We start from the raw sequence: 17,717 nt of genomic DNA on the forward strand, positions 1-17,717 counted from the left end.
TCAGAGTGTGTGTGCATGCTTGATATTTTATGTGTGCAGGTGTGATGGAGTATATGCCTGTGAGAGCTTATGTGTGTGTGTGTGTGTGTGTGTGTGTGTGTGTGTGTGAGAGAGAGAGCATGAGTATAAGAGAGGGTCTGTGTAAGTGTGTGAGTGTATAAGTGTGTGTGTTTGAGTGAGAGAAAGAGAGAGAGTGTATATAGTGTAGTGGGCTCACCTGTAGTGTGACATGAACGCAAGGTCCCGGTTGAGGCCATCCCCATGGGTACCGAACTTGGCTATCAGCCTCTGCTCATCGACTCTGGGTTGTTGCGTATCCTGAAGTCCAGCTCAGAGGACAGTCACCCGAAGATCCGAGGCTGAATGTCCCTGACCGCTGAAGTGTTCCCCTACTGCAAGGGAACATCCCTGTCTAGTGACTGTTGTGTAGCGTACACTCATCCATTGCCCTCGCAACTGCTTGATCTCGCCAATGTACCATGCGTCCAGGCATCCTTGCCTGCAGCGTATCAGTTAGACAACTTTGGCTGAGTCACATGATCACATGGGTGGTGTCCCCATGTGTAATGGTGGTATCCAGGTCGACACTCTGACATGCCTTGCAGTTGTTGCCATGACAGGGTTGTATGATGTTGTGGCCAATGTTGTCCTGAAGGCTGGGCAGTTTGCTGCGAACAACAGTCCGTTTAAGGTTTGGTGATTACATAAAAGCAAGAAGTGAAAGTGTAGAGTAGATTTTGATAAGGTGCTTATCCTCATTGATCACATTCACAAACTCACACAGACCCTCTCTGGAACACATGGTCTCTCTTAGACACACACACACACACACACACACACAATCATACCTGCACACACACACACACAATCATACCTGCACACACACACTCCCTCACTTTCTCCCTCACACATGCACACACACACTCGAAGTTGGGGTGAATTTGCATTTGCAGATTTGTATTCGTAGATACATTATATTTTGTTCAAAAGCTCACAGTCTGTAGGCAGTCAGTCCATGTGACATTTTATAAATTCCTACTTTGGAAATAGAACCAGTCTGACTCAAGGCTGGGATACAGACAGATTCTAACCGCACACCTTTAATGCATTGTCTGAGCTGAGATGTCACTTTTATTTGTTAAATCTTAAGTTATCTTAGGAATGTAACTGGAAAGAAGCTCTGGGATTTACATGTTAATGAATCAAAACCTGCATCTCATTCTAAGTGATTAAAAGCTTAACAGCACTCTAGGTTTGTTCAATATCTAGCATCTGTTATAAGACACTTGATCTTTTACTATAAATTCTGTGTCCTATGATCCTGCCCCACTAGCTACCTGGTGAAGGAGCAGCGCTCAGAAAGCTTGTACTTCCAAATTAATCTGTTAAGCTATAACCTGGTGTTAAGTGATTTTTACCTTGGATCACTTTTTTCATCATTTCTGATCCCCAGTGTCTCAACCTCCATTGGCTCCTCCCTCCCTCCCTTCCTCTCTCTTTCTCTGACCAGGCTTCCACCTGGATCTACTTATCGCCTTCCCAGCTACCTTCCCCTCTGCCTTACCCCCTCCCTCCTATTTATCTCACAGTCCCCTTCCACCAGGACATTCTTGATGAAGGGCTTATGCCCGAAATGTTGATTCGCCTACTCTCTGGATGCTGTGTGGCCTGCAGTGGTTTTCCAGCGCCACACTTTTCAACTCCCTGGTAGGTGTGTAGGCCTCAAGCCTAAATATTTGTTTCCAGCTCAATCTCAGTGTCTTCCCCTTATGCCCCAAATTCCATAACACCTTACTTGGATATTAAAGAAGAGAAAGACTCAGCACTAAAAGAAAAGATCACCTGTCTCACCAAACTCTAGTTACATTCTAATACAGAAAAGCAACACTCCAGTGCAGATGAGGAGTTTCCCAGAAGCTGGCTGTTGTAGGAAAAAAAAATGTAGGACACAGACATCATTAAATGCAAAGGAAATCTAAGAATGACACTCAACTTGTGCAAGTAACCTGTAAAATTCATTAGAAATGTAAATGTTATATTAAAGCCATCAATTACCAGAGTGTAAGGCCCTGGCCTCTTTACTATTGGAAGGAGCTGAAAGGAACGTTTGCATTCGGCTTTGGTAAGAAGAGTATTACTAGTCCTTGAGGTGAAAGTATCTGTTAGGGTGTTCATTATTATTCATATATCTTGAACAAATAAATGGAATTTAACATTTGGCGACAAACCTTTGATAAGTCATTTTTTGTTGTTGTTTTAGCTGCTAATAAAATTAAAGTGGTTCTCATGTTTCATTCATTTTTGCTCATTATCAATCAGATTTTGGTATTGGTTAATTGAATTTGGGGAGTGTGTGTATGTGTGTGTATCTGTGTGTGTGTGTGTGTGATTGTGTGGGTGTGTGTCTGTGTGTATGTTTGTGTGTCTGTGTGTGTGTTTGTGTCTGTGTGCGTGCGCCTGTTTGGGTGTGTGTGTGTGTGTGTAAGGATGTTTTCAGTTGTCAGGCTTGGTTGGATATCATGGTTAATTGAATTTGGGGAGTGTGTGTGTGTGTGTGTGTGTGAGATTGTGTGGGTGTGTGTCTGTGTGCATGTTTGGGTGTCTGCGTGTGTGTTTGTGTCTGTGTGTGTGTGCCTGTTTGGGTGTGTGTGTATGTGTAAGGATGTTTTCAGTTGTCAGGCTTGGTTGGATATCACAGTAAAGTGTTGTAAACATTGTTGGTTAATTAAGGCTCTGAAGGAGCTGCTGATGGAATTGAAGAGAAATATTCACGTTGTCTGGAAGATTAATAAGCGTGTGCAGCTTACTGATGATGCACAGGCAACATTGATATCAGCAGGTGGTGGAGTGAGAGGACTGACTGAGGGCAATCTATAAAGGACATACTGACACAGTGGTAGAGCAGCAAGGTTCGACAGATGCGACAGTCTCATAATTAATGCCTGGATTCAAAAACTGTTGAAGAGAGGTAGGGAGTTTGTGAGGAGAAGGACGAAATTACCGTGTCTAACAGATCTCAGTGCTGTATAATATGGGAACAGGTGCATTTGCTTGAAGAAATCTCAGAGAGGTTTAGACCGAGAAAAAAAAGTGGAAACGTAATGCTGATGAAAAAGATTCAGAATGTTTATTTAACAGCAACATTTCCACCAAAGGCTGGTGATTTTTCTATCAAGGACAAAAGTTATGGCCACCAAGTTGAGAAATTCTAAATTAATTCAGAAAGAAAAGGAAACCTCTAAGAATTGTGCATTTTGGAATAAATGACGAATGTGCCAAGACTCAAGTGCTGGAGAGGACATTGAGACATGTTGCCTGATATCGCAAGTGAGAAGTTCATAAGATCATTGAAAACAGGGGGAGGGATAGGCCATTTGGTTCCTCAAGCCTGTTCTGTCATTCAGTAAGATCAAGCCTGGTTTGATTTTGGCCTGAAATACACTTTCTTGCCTACCCCCATACAGTTCTTGACTAACTTGTCAATCAAAAATCTGCCTAAACCAGCCTTGGGTATATACCGTAATGTTGCTCCCACTGTTATCTGTGGCAGCAAATTCTAATAGTCCTCAAGGACAAAATTCCTCATGTTCATCTTAAATGGAAGAGCCCTTACTTTAAAATGTGTCTCCTAGTTCTCGATTTCACCACGTTAATAAGTGAGTCATTTAATCAAATTTGAAGTTGGTTTCAAAATGTTCATTGCTGTCTGTGTTCCAGATTTTAGTACTCTCTCATAAACTTATTCTTTTAACTTTTGGCAAATTGGTTTAGCTCCAAAGCTTAACAAGTGCATACAGCTGAATCACTCAATCAAAATAACCTGATTCTCTGCAGCTGCAAAGACTAGGAAGCAATCTCATGCTGGTTGTGTTGAAGGTAACAGTGACCCTGAACTTCACAAGTGGCTCATTTCAGTGAGAGGACTACTCCCTGCTCTTATAGATGAGCTTGCCCTGCAGACAGAAATGGAAGGATTAGGTCTGATTGCAGTGAGTTCATGAACTCTTGATGAGCACACATAGACATGCCAGGTCCTAAGTCCTCTAAATAAATGATTAACTCTGGCAATGTCATACAGCTTTCTTTGGTCTATTAACAGCCCATGAGGTGAGTGTCATCCATTTATTGCACATATTCCACAAGGTCCTGAGGCATACAGGCAATTGTCCTTTCTGAAGTCACTCTGCACTGGCACAGTCTGACAGTAATGACCCAACTTGCTGCGAGTGCATGGTGTCACCTGCAGAACATGGGAGACCATTCGCCTACTACTTTCTGGATCCAGATCATTAGGTTGTGCAGTCAGTGCTGACCTACACTGTGACCTCAGTCCAGGCCAGCTCAGTCTGATAAGGAGGCTTCCTGCCATCATTCCCATGAACGAGGGCCTCCCTCTCAATGGGAAATGTTTGAAATTGCGGAGTCAGTTTTCGTTAGCTGTGAGGCATCTGTCAGGCGGGAAAAGGTGATCAACACTGGCTTCATGATGCTGCAGGCGGAAGGGCTGTCTTTGACCTTACAAATATAGTGCTTGACCTTCAACCCCAGGAAGTCCCAGCAGCAGTGAGAACTTCCTGACCATCTCCTCACTCCCAAGATTTGTCAATTATTGTGATAAACAATTCTCATGTGTGCGATGAGTTAAAGCCTTGTTTACGTGAGAAACACATCAAACCCCTGAGCAGAAGCGAAAATATCACCAGACACTACACTTTGATTCCATCCATGGAAAATTCTCTCTCTTTTTTTGAAGATTGGAACTAATGGATAAAACTATAGTGAACCTCAGTGTGGTTTTGAAAACAAGCAGATTGATTTGGGAGCATTGGAAAAATAACCAGAACAATAAACTGAAACATCAACAATCAAGAGATGTTACTGAGTGTTTTTTCTCTCTCTTTTTTTTGAGAATAACTAGCTGAAGATTATTTTCCAGTGAAGTAAAGCATGCTTTTGGAGGTCTGTACTGAAGTAAGGAAGTAAATAACTGTTTAACATTGTGTCTCAAAAGATTTCTGGAGGGAAGTTGGGAGTAAATCTGAGTGCAAGAGATAGCTATGTAACACTCACTTATATTTTCTTAGTTTAATTTGTACTGCATACATTAATGTTTATAATTGAAAGATAGAAAAACACCACTATTTCACTCTTGGTTGAAATGAAGTGTTCAGATCACTGATAAGACATTAACAGTCAGTAATCAGATCATGACAATACCCTTTGGCCGCACTTTATATTCTCTAAAACTTGAGACCTTCAAAAATCTTTTGCCAATATCCTAACATTGAGCCAAGTCCTGCTCTCACCTCTCCTGTGCTCACTGATTAATATCAATTCCCAGCGATGCAGCCCTCAACATTTTTTGCACTCACTGTCATTTTAAAGTCCTTCCAAGACGTCATTCTTCCTTAGCTTTGTAATCTCCTTCAGCTGTTTAAGAAACCCCAAGCCCTGATATCCATGCTCCTGCAATTCTGGACCATTGAACGTGACCAAATTTAATTGTTTCACCATCACTGGGCATGGCTTCAGTTACTAAGGCTCCACACTCCATATTGTCTGCAGCAAAGAGAGGTGGTGGTGTTATTGGACCGAGATAGACAAGGTCAGGAGTCACATTTCACCTGACGAAGGGGCTGAGCTCTGAAAGCTTTGTGATTTCAATTAAATCTGTTGGACTATAACCTGCTGTTGTGTGACTTCTGACCAAAGATAGGTGGAGGGACAGTGATGAGGACGCAAAGGCTGCAGAAGGCCTTTGGACAGACTAGGAGAGTGGGCAAAGAAGTGGCAGGTGGAATACAGTGTGGGAAAGTGTGAGGCTATGCAATTTGGGAGGAAGAATTGAAGTATAGCCTATTTTTCACACACGGAAAGCCTTCAGAAAACTAAAGCACAACGGGACCCAGAAGTCCTAGTTCAGGATTCTCTGAAGGTTAACATACTGATTCAGTTGGCAGTTAGGAAGGCAAATGCAATGTTAACATTCATTTAAGTATGTTGGAGGGTTTGAGCTGTAAGGAGAGGCTGAATAGACTGGGGCTGTTTTCCCTGGAGCATCGGAGGCTGAGGGGTGACCTACAGAGAGTTGTAAAATCATAAGGGATATTGATAGGATTAATAGACAAGGTCTTTTCACTATGGTGGGGGAGTCCAGAACTAGAGGGCATAGGTTTAGAGTGAGAGGGGAAAGATATAAAAGAGACCTAAGGGACAACGTTTTCACACAGACAGTGGTGCATGTATGGAATGAGCTGCCAAAGGAAGTGGTAGAGGCTGGGATAATTACAACACTTAGGGTCATTGAGTCATAGAGATATACAGCATGGAAACAGACCTTTTGGTCCAACTCATCCACACCAACTATCCCACCCTAATCTAGTTCCACCTGCCAGCACCTGGCCCATATCCCTCCAAACCCTTCCTATTCATTTACCTATCCACATACCTTTTAAATGTTACAATAGTACCAGCCTCCATCAATTCCTCTGGCAGCTTATTCCACATGTACACATCCCTGAAAACTATGGGCAATTTAGCACGGCCAGTTCACCTATCCTGCACATACTTGGACAGTGGGAGGAAACTGGAGCACCTGGAGGAAACCCACACAGACACTGGGAGAATATGCAAACTCCACACAGATAGTCGCCCAAGGCTGGAATTGAGCCTCTACTCAGACAGCATTTGGAACACTGAGGAACCTTGATTATCCGAACGACACAGGTGGAGGTATTTTGTTTGGATAATTGAATGTTCGGGCAATTAAATGCCAGAAAATTCAGTTTAGCTGAGCATCAGGACCTTGCGATCTTCTCTGGATAGTCCGAAATTCGGATAATCTGAAATTCAATTAATCGAGGTACCTCTGTATAGTGCACAGTTTTCAGCCCTGTGTCTCAGGAGGAATGTGCTGGGTGTTGGAGGGAATCTAGCGTAGGTTTACAAGAATGATCCACAGGACGAAAGGCTTGTCATTGAGGGGTGGTTGAGGACTGTAGTTCTGTATTTGATTGAGTTTAGTAGGGTGAGGGGTGATCTCATTGAAATGTACAGAATACTGAGGGGCCTGGAGATAGTAGATGTGAAGAAGATGTCTCCACTAGCAGAAAAGACTAGGTCTTGAGAACACAGTCTCAGAGTGAAGAGATGACCCTTTAGAACTGAGATGAGGAAACTCTTCAGCCAGAGGGTGGAGAATCTGTAGAACTGCAGAAGGTTGTGGAAACCAAGTCATTGAGGGTGTGTTAAGATTGGAGATAGGTTCTTGATTAGTTCAATGGTCAAAGGTCATGGGGAGAAGGCAGAAGAATTGGTTTGAAAAACATATCACTAATGATCGAATGGTGGAGCAGACTTGATGGGCCGAATTCACTTCCTCTACTTTTCAAATGGCCTAGATTTGTAACAGTATTAAATGTTCAAAGCTTGTGAGAAGATTTGTAGCTCGGGTGCTCGTTGTTGTGATTCTGTTCGCCGAGCTGGGAATTTGTGTTGCAGATGTTTCGTCCCCTGTCTAGGTGACATCCTCAGTGCTTGGGAGCCCCCTGTGAAGCGCTTCTGTGATGTTTCCTCCGGCATTTATAGTGATTTGTATCTGCCGCTTCCAGTTGTCAGTTCCAGCTGTCTGCTGCAGTGGCCGGTTTATTGGGTCCAGGTCGATGTGTTTGTTGATAGAATCTGTGGATGAGTGCCATGTCTCTAGGAATTCTCTGGCTGTTCTCTGTTTGGCTTGTCCTATAATAGTAGTGTTGTCCCAGTCAAACTCATGTTGCTTGTCATCTGCATGTGTGGCTACTAAGGATAGCTGGTCGTGTCATTTCATGGCTAGTTGGTATTCATGGATACGGATCGTTAGCTGTCTTTCTGTTTGTCCTATGTAGCGTTTTGTGCAGTCCTTGAATGGGATTTTGTACACTACATTGGTTTTGCTCATGCTGGGTATTGGGTCCTTTGTCCTGGTGAGTTGTTTCCTGAGAGTGGCTGTTGGTTTGTGTGCTGTTATGAGTCCTAGTGGTCGCAGTAGTCTGGCTGTCAGTTCAGAAATGTTCTTGATGTATGGTAGCGTAACACACAACCTCAACAACAAGGAGAGGGAAGCACTAAAAACATTAAGAAATGATAAGAACATAATCATACTACCAGCAGACAAAGGCAGAATGACGGTCATCCTGGACAAAGCAGAGTACATCCAGAAAGTGCAACAACTACTTGCAGATACCAACACCTACCAAAAGAGGGAGTTTGACCCCACCCCACAGCTCACCAATAGGATAAACAACACACTGAGGAATCTACAAAAAAACGGACAGATAACCAGGTTTGACCTACAGAGAATGAAACCTGAAAGCAACACCACCCCCAGAGTCAATGGACTACCTAAAGTACACAAACCAGACATCCCACTCAGACCCATAGTATCGCTACCAGGGACACCATCACACAAACTGGCTAAAGAACTACAACAGAAACTGAAATACCTGATCAGCAGATCCAGACACTCTATAAAGTCAATACAGGAATTTCTTGGACATCATCAGAAATATACACATAGACAAGGAAGAAACTATGGTCTCATTCGATGTAACGGCACTGTTCACCTCTCTCGACAAAACCCTAGCCAGAGAAACAATAGCCAACCTGCTGGACATACAGAACAGACAACAAGACGGGAAACCTATCAACAAAGACTGCATACTCAAAATACTGGACCTGTGCCTCATAACACACTTCACATTCAACAACCAAATATATGAACAAATCAACGGCACACCCATGGGCTCACCCATCTCTGGACTCATAGCAGAAGCTGTAATGCAAAGATTAGAACAAATAGTCTTACCGCAAATTCAACCCAAACTCTGGGTCAGATATGTGGATGACTCCTTTGTAATCATTTAAAACACAAATAGAAAAACACACAACAGATCATCAACGCCACACTCGCAGGAATCCAATTCACTAGAGAGGAAGAAAAGGACAACCAACTCCCATTCCTAGACGTGATGGTACAGAGAACACCGAACAGAGAATTCACCACAAAGATATACAGGAAAGCCACACACAGACAAAGTCTTGAACTACGAAAGCAACCACCCCAACACACACAAAAGAAGTTGCATCAAGACACAGTTCAAAAGGGCCACAACACATTGCAGTACACCAGAACTGAAAAAAGAGGAAGAAGTACACCTCTACAATGTATTCGCCAAAAACAGATACCCCCGCAATTTCATCAACAGATGCCTTAAGGAAAGACAACAGAATGAGGACATGCCACAACCCAAAGGACTAGCCACACTACCGTACATCAAGAACATTTCTGAATGGACAGCCAGACTACTAGGACTCTAACAGCACACAAACCAACAGCCACTCTCAGACAACAACTCACCAGGGCAAAGGACCTGATACCCAGCATGAGCAAAACCAGTGTAGTGTACAAAATCCCATTCAAGGACTGCACAAAATACTACATTGGACAAACAGGAAGACAGCTAATGATCCATATCCATGAACACCAACTAGCCACGAAATGACATGACCAGCTATCCTTAGTAGCCACACATGCAGATGACAAGCAACATGAGTTCGACTGGGACAACTCTACTATTACAGAACAAGCCAAACAGAACAGCCAGGGAATTCCTAAAGGCATGGCACTCATCCACAGATTCTATCAACAAACACATCGACCTGGACCCAATATACCGGCCACTGCAGCAGACAGTTGGAACTGACAACCGGAAGTGGCAGAGACAAACCACTATAAATGCTGGAGGAAACATCACAGAAGCGCTTCACAAGAGGCTCCCAAGCACTGAGGATGTCACCTAGACAGGGGACGAAACGTCTGCAACACAAATTCCCAGCTCAGTGAACAGAACCACAACAGTATTAAATGTTCTTCTGTACTATTCCTGTACCATGTCTTTGAAAATATTTTACATTAAAGAACTCCAAGACTCATGATGCCCTCAACTCAGCAGGATATGTGTTTACACAGGTTAAATAGCAGTGTCTGCTTTGATTGGTATATTTATTAATTTAAGTTATCTTTTCTTTGTAGTGTTTCAATGTCTGAATTTGGATAAAATTAAAAAGTGTGCAGCAGAATGAAATGTCTGACTGGTAACTATAAATGGCTCAGAGAAGAAAGTGAGGTCTGCCGATGCTGGAGATCAGAGCTGAAAATGTGTTGCTGGAAAAGTGCAGCAGATCAGGCAGCATCCAAGGACCAGGAGATTGGACGTTTCGGACATAATTCCTGAAGAAGGGCTTATGCCCGAAACGTCGATTCTCCTGTTCCTTGGATGCTGCCTGACCTGCTGCGCTTTTCCAGCAACACATTTTCAACTACAAATGGCTCAGCCAGATTTTCTTTTCCAAAGGAACTTTCTGATAGTACAGAATCTGAATATTACTTAAAATAAAAGACATTTTGTCAAAGCTTTGTGATTTTGCAACATTTCCTAAATAAACCCAAGTGTGCAAAGAATCACTGAAAACCAATTTAGGAATATCAATCAGGTTTGTAGTATGTCCCATGTAGTATGTACATCTTGGAAACTACATTTTAAAACACAGAGTCCTGATCTTTGCAGAATAGGAACACACTCTGCACCTGTTTCAATTCAACAAAATATCCCTTGGTTCATATCTCAGAGCGATTCTGATTCATCAAAGCATTGTCCTAACTGGTTTAAAATTTAAACAAAGCTTAAAAGTTAATTGTCAGTCATCAATAACTGGTGCATTTTCAATGGCAATGCCTCACCAAATCAGAGTCCAGTAGCCACCCAGTCAGCACTGTCTTCTTGTACAGTGTAAATGTTGCATACCCCTTACATTGGTATTCTTGAATTATCTTGAATGCAAATCAAAAAGCATCGACAAATTGCTTTTTCATTAATATTCAAGAACTTCCAAATTTTTCATGAGCATTTCAAAGTACAGACATTTATTATAAAACAAAGAACTGCAGATTATGGATATCCAAAACAAACACAGAAATTACTGGAGAAACGTAACAGGAGTGGTAGGGTCTGTGAAGATAAAGCCAAGGTAATAGAGGGCTAAGGGTCATGTGTAGGTAGATGGGATTAGTTTCAATTAGCATCATGGCCAGCACAATCATGGTGTGCCGAAGGGCCGATTCCTGTGTTGGACTGCTCTCTTTTTTATATTTTTAACATTTTGGGTCTGGTGACCCTCCTTCAGAACTGATTATAGCTTGGAAAATGTTGATACCCTGCAGCCTCACAACTCTATATTGAGTTCAATAATTGAAGGGCTTGAGCACCTTCTCACATGCCCTTAACCCAACCCCCACAAACCAGGCTTTGACATGACATGGGCTGCTACCAACACAACCCATTTTCAGCTACTAATGGTCCCCATCAGCAGCTATTGATTTCTCCAGGCTGCCCATTACTCTCTCCTTTGTTTGCCCAAGTGTCCTGTTTCTCTCTCTCTTTCTCTCTCTCTCTGTCTCTCTCACTCTGTGTCTTTCTCTCTCTCTCGTTCTGTGTTTCTCTCTCTCTGTGTCTCTGTCAGTCAGTCTCTCTCCCAACATTTTCTGTGCAATACTACCAAGATGCTGCTGCATTTTGCTTTGTAAGCCTATGTTTCCCCTCTTCCAAATCCTAAACCCCCATCACTCACCCTTCCCTCTCCACTACCATTACCACCACTACCTCCACCATTAGTCTAACTCCCTATCTACAGTCCTAGTTATTCAGTCCACCAGACACTAGTCCTAGCATGGTTCAGAGAAGCCTGTCCCACCATAATAGCTCCCTTCTATCCCAGTATTGGTGTCAGTGCCGGCAAACTGAAACCCATTGTCCCACACACCAATCTATGAGCCACACATTTAACTCACTCACTTTATTTATCCGACGCCAGTTTACCCCCATCTCAGGTAGTAATCCAGCGATTATTACCAAACCATTCGAACATTGAATTTACTAATCATTTTTGTAATCCCAGTTTTAAGGGCATTGATATTTACAGGAGCAAGTTGCGATGACAGTTGCAGTTGTCAGGTGTATGAAAAACAGGGTTAGAAAAGTTATTAAAGAATGTGTTATTCATCTCAGGTTTGATCTCTAGTGAATCAGCCAATACTAGGTATTGATTCTGGTGCAGCATGTGGCCTCAGTGTTCTGTTTTTGAGAGGGGGAGACCTCGCCTGAGTTCCTACTCTGGATTAATACACAGCATGCCAGTAGAAAGTGTACATCGGCAGAGAATAATTACAAACTTGGCTGCAATCATATGGGGCATCAGCTTTTCATCACACATATTACAAAAGTAGTAGAGTTGTATATCCAAGTTTACATGTCACAGACTGTTGGGTAGACAGGCAGGAGGCTGGAAGAACACAGCAAGGTAAAAACAATGACTGCAGATGCTGGAAACCAGATTCTGGATCAGTGGTGCTGGAAGAGCACGGCAGTTCGGGCAGCATCCAAGTGCAGCGAAATCGACGTTTCGGGCAAAAGCCCTTCATCAGGGATAAAGGCAGTGAGACTGAAGCGTGGAGAGATAAGCCAGAGGAGGGTGGAGGTGGGGAGAAAGTAGCATACAGCACAATGGGTGAGTGGGGGAGGAGATGAAGGTGATAGGTCAGGGAGGAGAGGGTGGAGTGGATAGGTGGAAAAGGAGCTAGGCAGGTCGGACAAGTCCGGACAAGTCATGGGGACAGTGCTGAGCTGGAAGTTTGCAACTAGGGTGAGGTGTGGAAGGGGAAATGAGGAAACCGTTGAAGTCCACATTGATGCCCTAGGATTGGAGTGTTCCAAGGCGGAAGATGAGGCGTTCTTCCTCCAGGCGTCTGGTGGTGAGGGAGCGGCGGTGAAGGAAGCCCAGGACCTCCATGTCCTCGGCAGAGTGGGAGGGGGAGTTGAAATGTTGGGTCAAGGGTGGTGTGGCTGATTGGTGCGGGTGTCCCGGAGATGTTCCCTAAAGCGCTCTGCTAGGAGGCGCCCAGTCTCCCCAATGTAGAGGAGACCGCATCGGGAGCAACGGATACAATAAATGATATTAGTGGACGTGCACACAGCAAGCCAGGCCGCAGCAGGAAGTGGAGAAGTCAGGACAAGAAGGGTTACACCCGAAACATCGATTTCTCTGCCTTCAATGCTGCTTGGCTTGCTGTGTTCTTCCAGCCTCCTGCCTGTCTATTTTGGATCTGCAGCTTTTTTTGTCCCTGACAGAATGTTGGGTGGGCTCTGTAAACTGTGTAGATTGAAGCAGGACATTAAAAACACTAAGTGAATGAACAGAGCTGTGGCAGATTGAGATCAGTTTGAGGAAATATGAGGGGCTTTGGAACTTAGAAAGAAAAAAAATTGAATAATTTCTTAATACACACAGTGAAGGAGTAAAGGGATTTGAGTGCACAGATTTTATTGAAATCTACAAAAAGTCATCATAAGGGCTAATGGTCTTTTGGACATTTTTTAAGATTTTGTATTCCTTTGAGTTAAGATGGTTGAAAAGCAAACTAATTAACGGTTAAAATGACAAAAGATATTGGATAGGGTCAATATAGGCAATCTATTACCTCTGGTGGAGAACAAATTAGAGCTGGCTAATTAGGAGTGCAGAAATTTGGAACCCCTCTTTCCCAAAAGGCTGTGGAAACTGAATCAATAGAAATCAGTTTTGTTAGTTAAGGCATCAAGGGACATGAAGCAAAGGCAGGTAACTGGGTTTGAGGCGCACTTCACCATGGTATAAATAAACAGTGCAACGGGCTTGAGAGACTGATTAGCTTACTTCTGTCATTTTGTTCCCCTGATCGTAAAAAGTCTGACAGTATTTACTGTGAAGGTTCAGAATCGTGCTTGAATGTGATCTCAGAGGCTAACTTATGTGTGTGGTCCTATACCTTTGCAAATTGTTCATACTTTCACAAGAAGAGAATTGAGACAATTAGAGAGAAAAAAAAGGTGAAAAATATTTATTTTCATTTCTGTTACTTGAGCTTGTGGCATTCGTGAATATTATCCATCTTGTCTTCTATTACTCTGTTAAGGGAGTGATATGCGATAACATTGGTGAAGCAATCTCTAAGTTCCACCTACCTTACGTAATATTGCATTTAGTAAGGTGGGTTACAAAGTGAGGCATATCCATCTATTTATTGTGTAACACCAAATGAATATGAAATGGTGTCAGTTTTTTGAACAGCATTTCACAGTGAAAGGACTCAAATGTCCTACCATCTTCAAAGATCTGTGTACACACAGTTCCACAAATCTCGGCTTTTGCAGAATGATTGTAGAGAAATTGTTGCTAGGGATTTAGCTCACAGGAACATGCAAGAATGAATGACTTATGAAATGTCAGATAACAACGATCTGTTGAAGAAGTCACAAATAACTGAGGTGTAAAAATGTAATATGCTTAACATAAGTGAACAATGTGAACTGACAACTTAACTAGTTAATTCAATTAACTAAAAGGGTTCACTATTTTATCAAAGCATTCCTCAAACATAATGTTTCATTTTATTTAATTAGTATAGGGCTCTGGATTACCAACCAGCTTGTGGATGCATTATGGTGCTTCACCAATCTTCCTTTCAATATTGACGGTCTATATAATTGTTAATGGTAGTTGATAAATCGTGGACAGTCTTACAAGAAGAGGCACATTTTTACATGACTTAATAGATACAAGTTGCATTGACTACTTCAGTATAATTATTTCTTAAATAATTGCCTTTCTCTATCAGGATCTCATTCCAGACTGCCGGATTCTCCACCCAAAGACAATGTGACAAATCAGATTGGTGGAGCTTAGTTTAACTTCAACATGAACTCTTTCAGACCATAAACTTATATTAAAAAATATTCCCTTCATTTTGTTTGACATTAAGATTTATATCTGCATTGGAATCTAGATCTATAGATCCAATGTGTTTTTTACCAAAATTGAGAATTTGAGACTGAAGCTGAGCATGCGTGTACCTGATATTTAGACACTTATCTTTTGAGAAAACATTGCATATCACAGGAAACCTGGATGGATTGAATGACTTCTTAAAACCCCTCTTATTTTATATTTGTCTGTTTATCTAAGTCAAGTCCCACTCAGCACTTGAGCAGAAAAAATCAAAGTGCACTCTGCAGTGTAGTACTGAGGGAGATCTTCACTATCAAAGGTGCTGTCTCTGGTTGCGATATTATCAGTGCTCTTTGTGAGAGTTTGATGAGTGCAAATTAGAGATTTCATATCTGATGTTACCACTGTGACTACACCTTCAAAGGGACTTCATATCCTGTGCCCATAATATGTATGAAAAGTGAATAATAGTGTTACTTCTGGCATGCATCAGTCCTTTAAGTTTTTTTTAATTGCATCGTGGACCTTGTGCAAAATAAAATCTAAGAATCTATGTCCAGCTGTCTGAAGTGCAGACGGGAAATTTCCTCAGCACTATTTCTGTTTAGCTGTTGTATACTTTGACTGAATTACCACAGAAATAGCGTGACCATTGTGTGTTACCTGGTGATCAGATGGGGCCACATGCTAAAGGTGACCACCAAAGGCTGTGTTGTCTGCCATCACTGGCTGTCTCACGATGCACAATGGAAATGAAAATAATCATATGGACAGCAGCCCAGAGTGAACAGAGTTACAGTCAGTTTGATGGCCATTATCACAGGATCAATGTCTGCTGGATATTGGAACATGGAAGAGGAAAATACATGAAGCAAGCCATGTTATATGATGAACATCTGCTAGGAATCTAGCCAAAACAAAACAAAATGTATAATTCAGCCCTATATTTCAAAAACACACCATGTGCTGTAAAAATGTTTGGGTCGTGAAGGGTACTATACGAATGCATGACTTTCTTTCTATATTAACAAAAGCTTTTTTGTTATTCTCCTCCCTTTGGTTGTCACTCATGGCAGATGATGGTCTCATGAGTCAACAAGTGTGGTGCTGGAAAAGCACAGCAGGTCAAGCAGCATCCGAGGAGCAGGCAAATCAACATTTTGGGCATAAGTCCTTCATCAGTAATTCCTAAAATGTCGATTCACCTGCTCCTTGGATGCTGTAAACCCGCTGTGCTTTTCCAGCACCACATTCTCGACTCTGATCCCCAGCTTCTGCAGTCCTCACATTCTCCTATGTATTATTGTCTGGTCAGGGGACCGAATCATAGAATCATAGAGTCATACAGATGAAAACAGACCCTTCGGTCCAACCAGTCCATGCCAAACATAATCCCAAACTAAACTAGTCAGACCTGCCTGCTTTTGACCTATATTCTTCCAAACTTTTCCTATTCACGTATCCATTCAAATGTCTTTTAAATGTTGTAATTGTACCCACTTCCACCGCTTCCTCGGGAAATTCATTCCACACGCAAACCACCCTCTGTGTAAAAAATTTACCTCTTATGTCTTTTTTAAATCTCTCTCCTCACACCTTAGAAATGGTTGGCATGGTGGCTCAGTGATTAGCACTGCTGCCTCACAGCACCAGGGACCTGGGTTCGAATGTAACCTTGGGTGACTGTCTGTGTGGAGTTTGCACGTTCTCCCCGTGTCTGCGTGGGTTTCCTCTGGATACTCTGGTTTCCTCACACAGTCCAAAGATGTGCAGGTCAGGTGAATTGGCCATGCTAAATTGCCCCATAGTATTAGGTGCATTAGTCAGATGGAAGTGGGTCTGGGTGGATTGCACTTTGGAGGGTCAGTGTGGACTTGTTGGGCCGAAGGGCCTGTTGCCACACTGTAGGGAATCTAATTTTAAAAATGTGCCCTTTAGTCTTGAAATTCCACACCTTGGGGAAAAGACAACTACCATCTACTCTATCTATACCACTCATTATTTTATGTACTTCTATCAGGTCATCTCTCAACCTTCTACATTCCAATGAAAAAAATTCCGGCCCTTGCAGCCTTTCTTTATAACTCAAACCTTCCATACCCTGCAACATCCTGGTAAATTCCTTCTGACACCTTTTAGGAATGAAATTAGAAAACACTTCCTCATTAGATTACATACAGTGTGGAAACAGGCCCATTGGCCCAACAAGTCCACACCGACCCGCCGAAGCGACAACCCACCCATACCCCTTACCTAACACTACGGGCAATTTAGCATGGCCAATTCACCTGACTCGCACATCTTTGGACTGTGGGAGGAAACCAGAGCACCCGGAGGAAACCCACGCAGACACGGGGAGAACGTGCAAACTCCACACAGTCAGTCGCCTGAGGCGGGAATTGAACCCAGGTCCCTGGCGCTGTGGGGCAGCAGTGCTAACCACTGTGCCACCCCAAGGAAGAGTCAGACACCCCAGATGGGACTTGAACCCACAACCCCTGGCTTAGGAGGCCAGTGCCTTATCCATTAGGCCACTGGAGCTGCACATGTTAAGCATTGTAGAACTTTGGAATTCTCTTCCACACATGGCAATTAATTTGAGGTCAGTAGTTCATTTTAAACCTTAAACCGATAGATTTTTTAAAATCTAAGAATTGAACAAAAAGGGCAGGACTCAATCAGTTATTATGTTGAATGATCAAATGATCTCAAGGGACAGTTCCTTCTGTTTCTATGTTGCTATTTTTGCAGAGACTAGAAGTCACAAAATGGGACCTTCCTGATCCAAATATCACACAGTAACAGCTCACCAATGGGATATTTTTGAACAGTGGTCATTATTCAAATGTGAGAAACACGGC

At 42.6% G+C, this 17,717-nt stretch overlaps 1 non-coding gene across 1 annotated transcript; it reads right to left on the bottom strand.

Moving 5' to 3' along the window:
• Positions 1-17,324: 17,324 nt before the first annotated feature.
• trnar-ccu (transfer RNA arginine (anticodon CCU)) lies at positions 17,325-17,397 on the bottom strand. Its single transcript has one exon. It is a non-coding gene; the product is annotated as a tRNA-Arg (tRNA).
• Positions 17,398-17,717: the final 320 nt, after the last annotated feature.

Source organism: Hemiscyllium ocellatum, chromosome 34, assembly GCF_020745735.1.
Source record: "Hemiscyllium ocellatum isolate sHemOce1 chromosome 34, sHemOce1.pat.X.cur, whole genome shotgun sequence".
Classification (NCBI taxonomy): Eukaryota; Metazoa; Chordata; class Chondrichthyes; order Orectolobiformes; family Hemiscylliidae; genus Hemiscyllium; species Hemiscyllium ocellatum.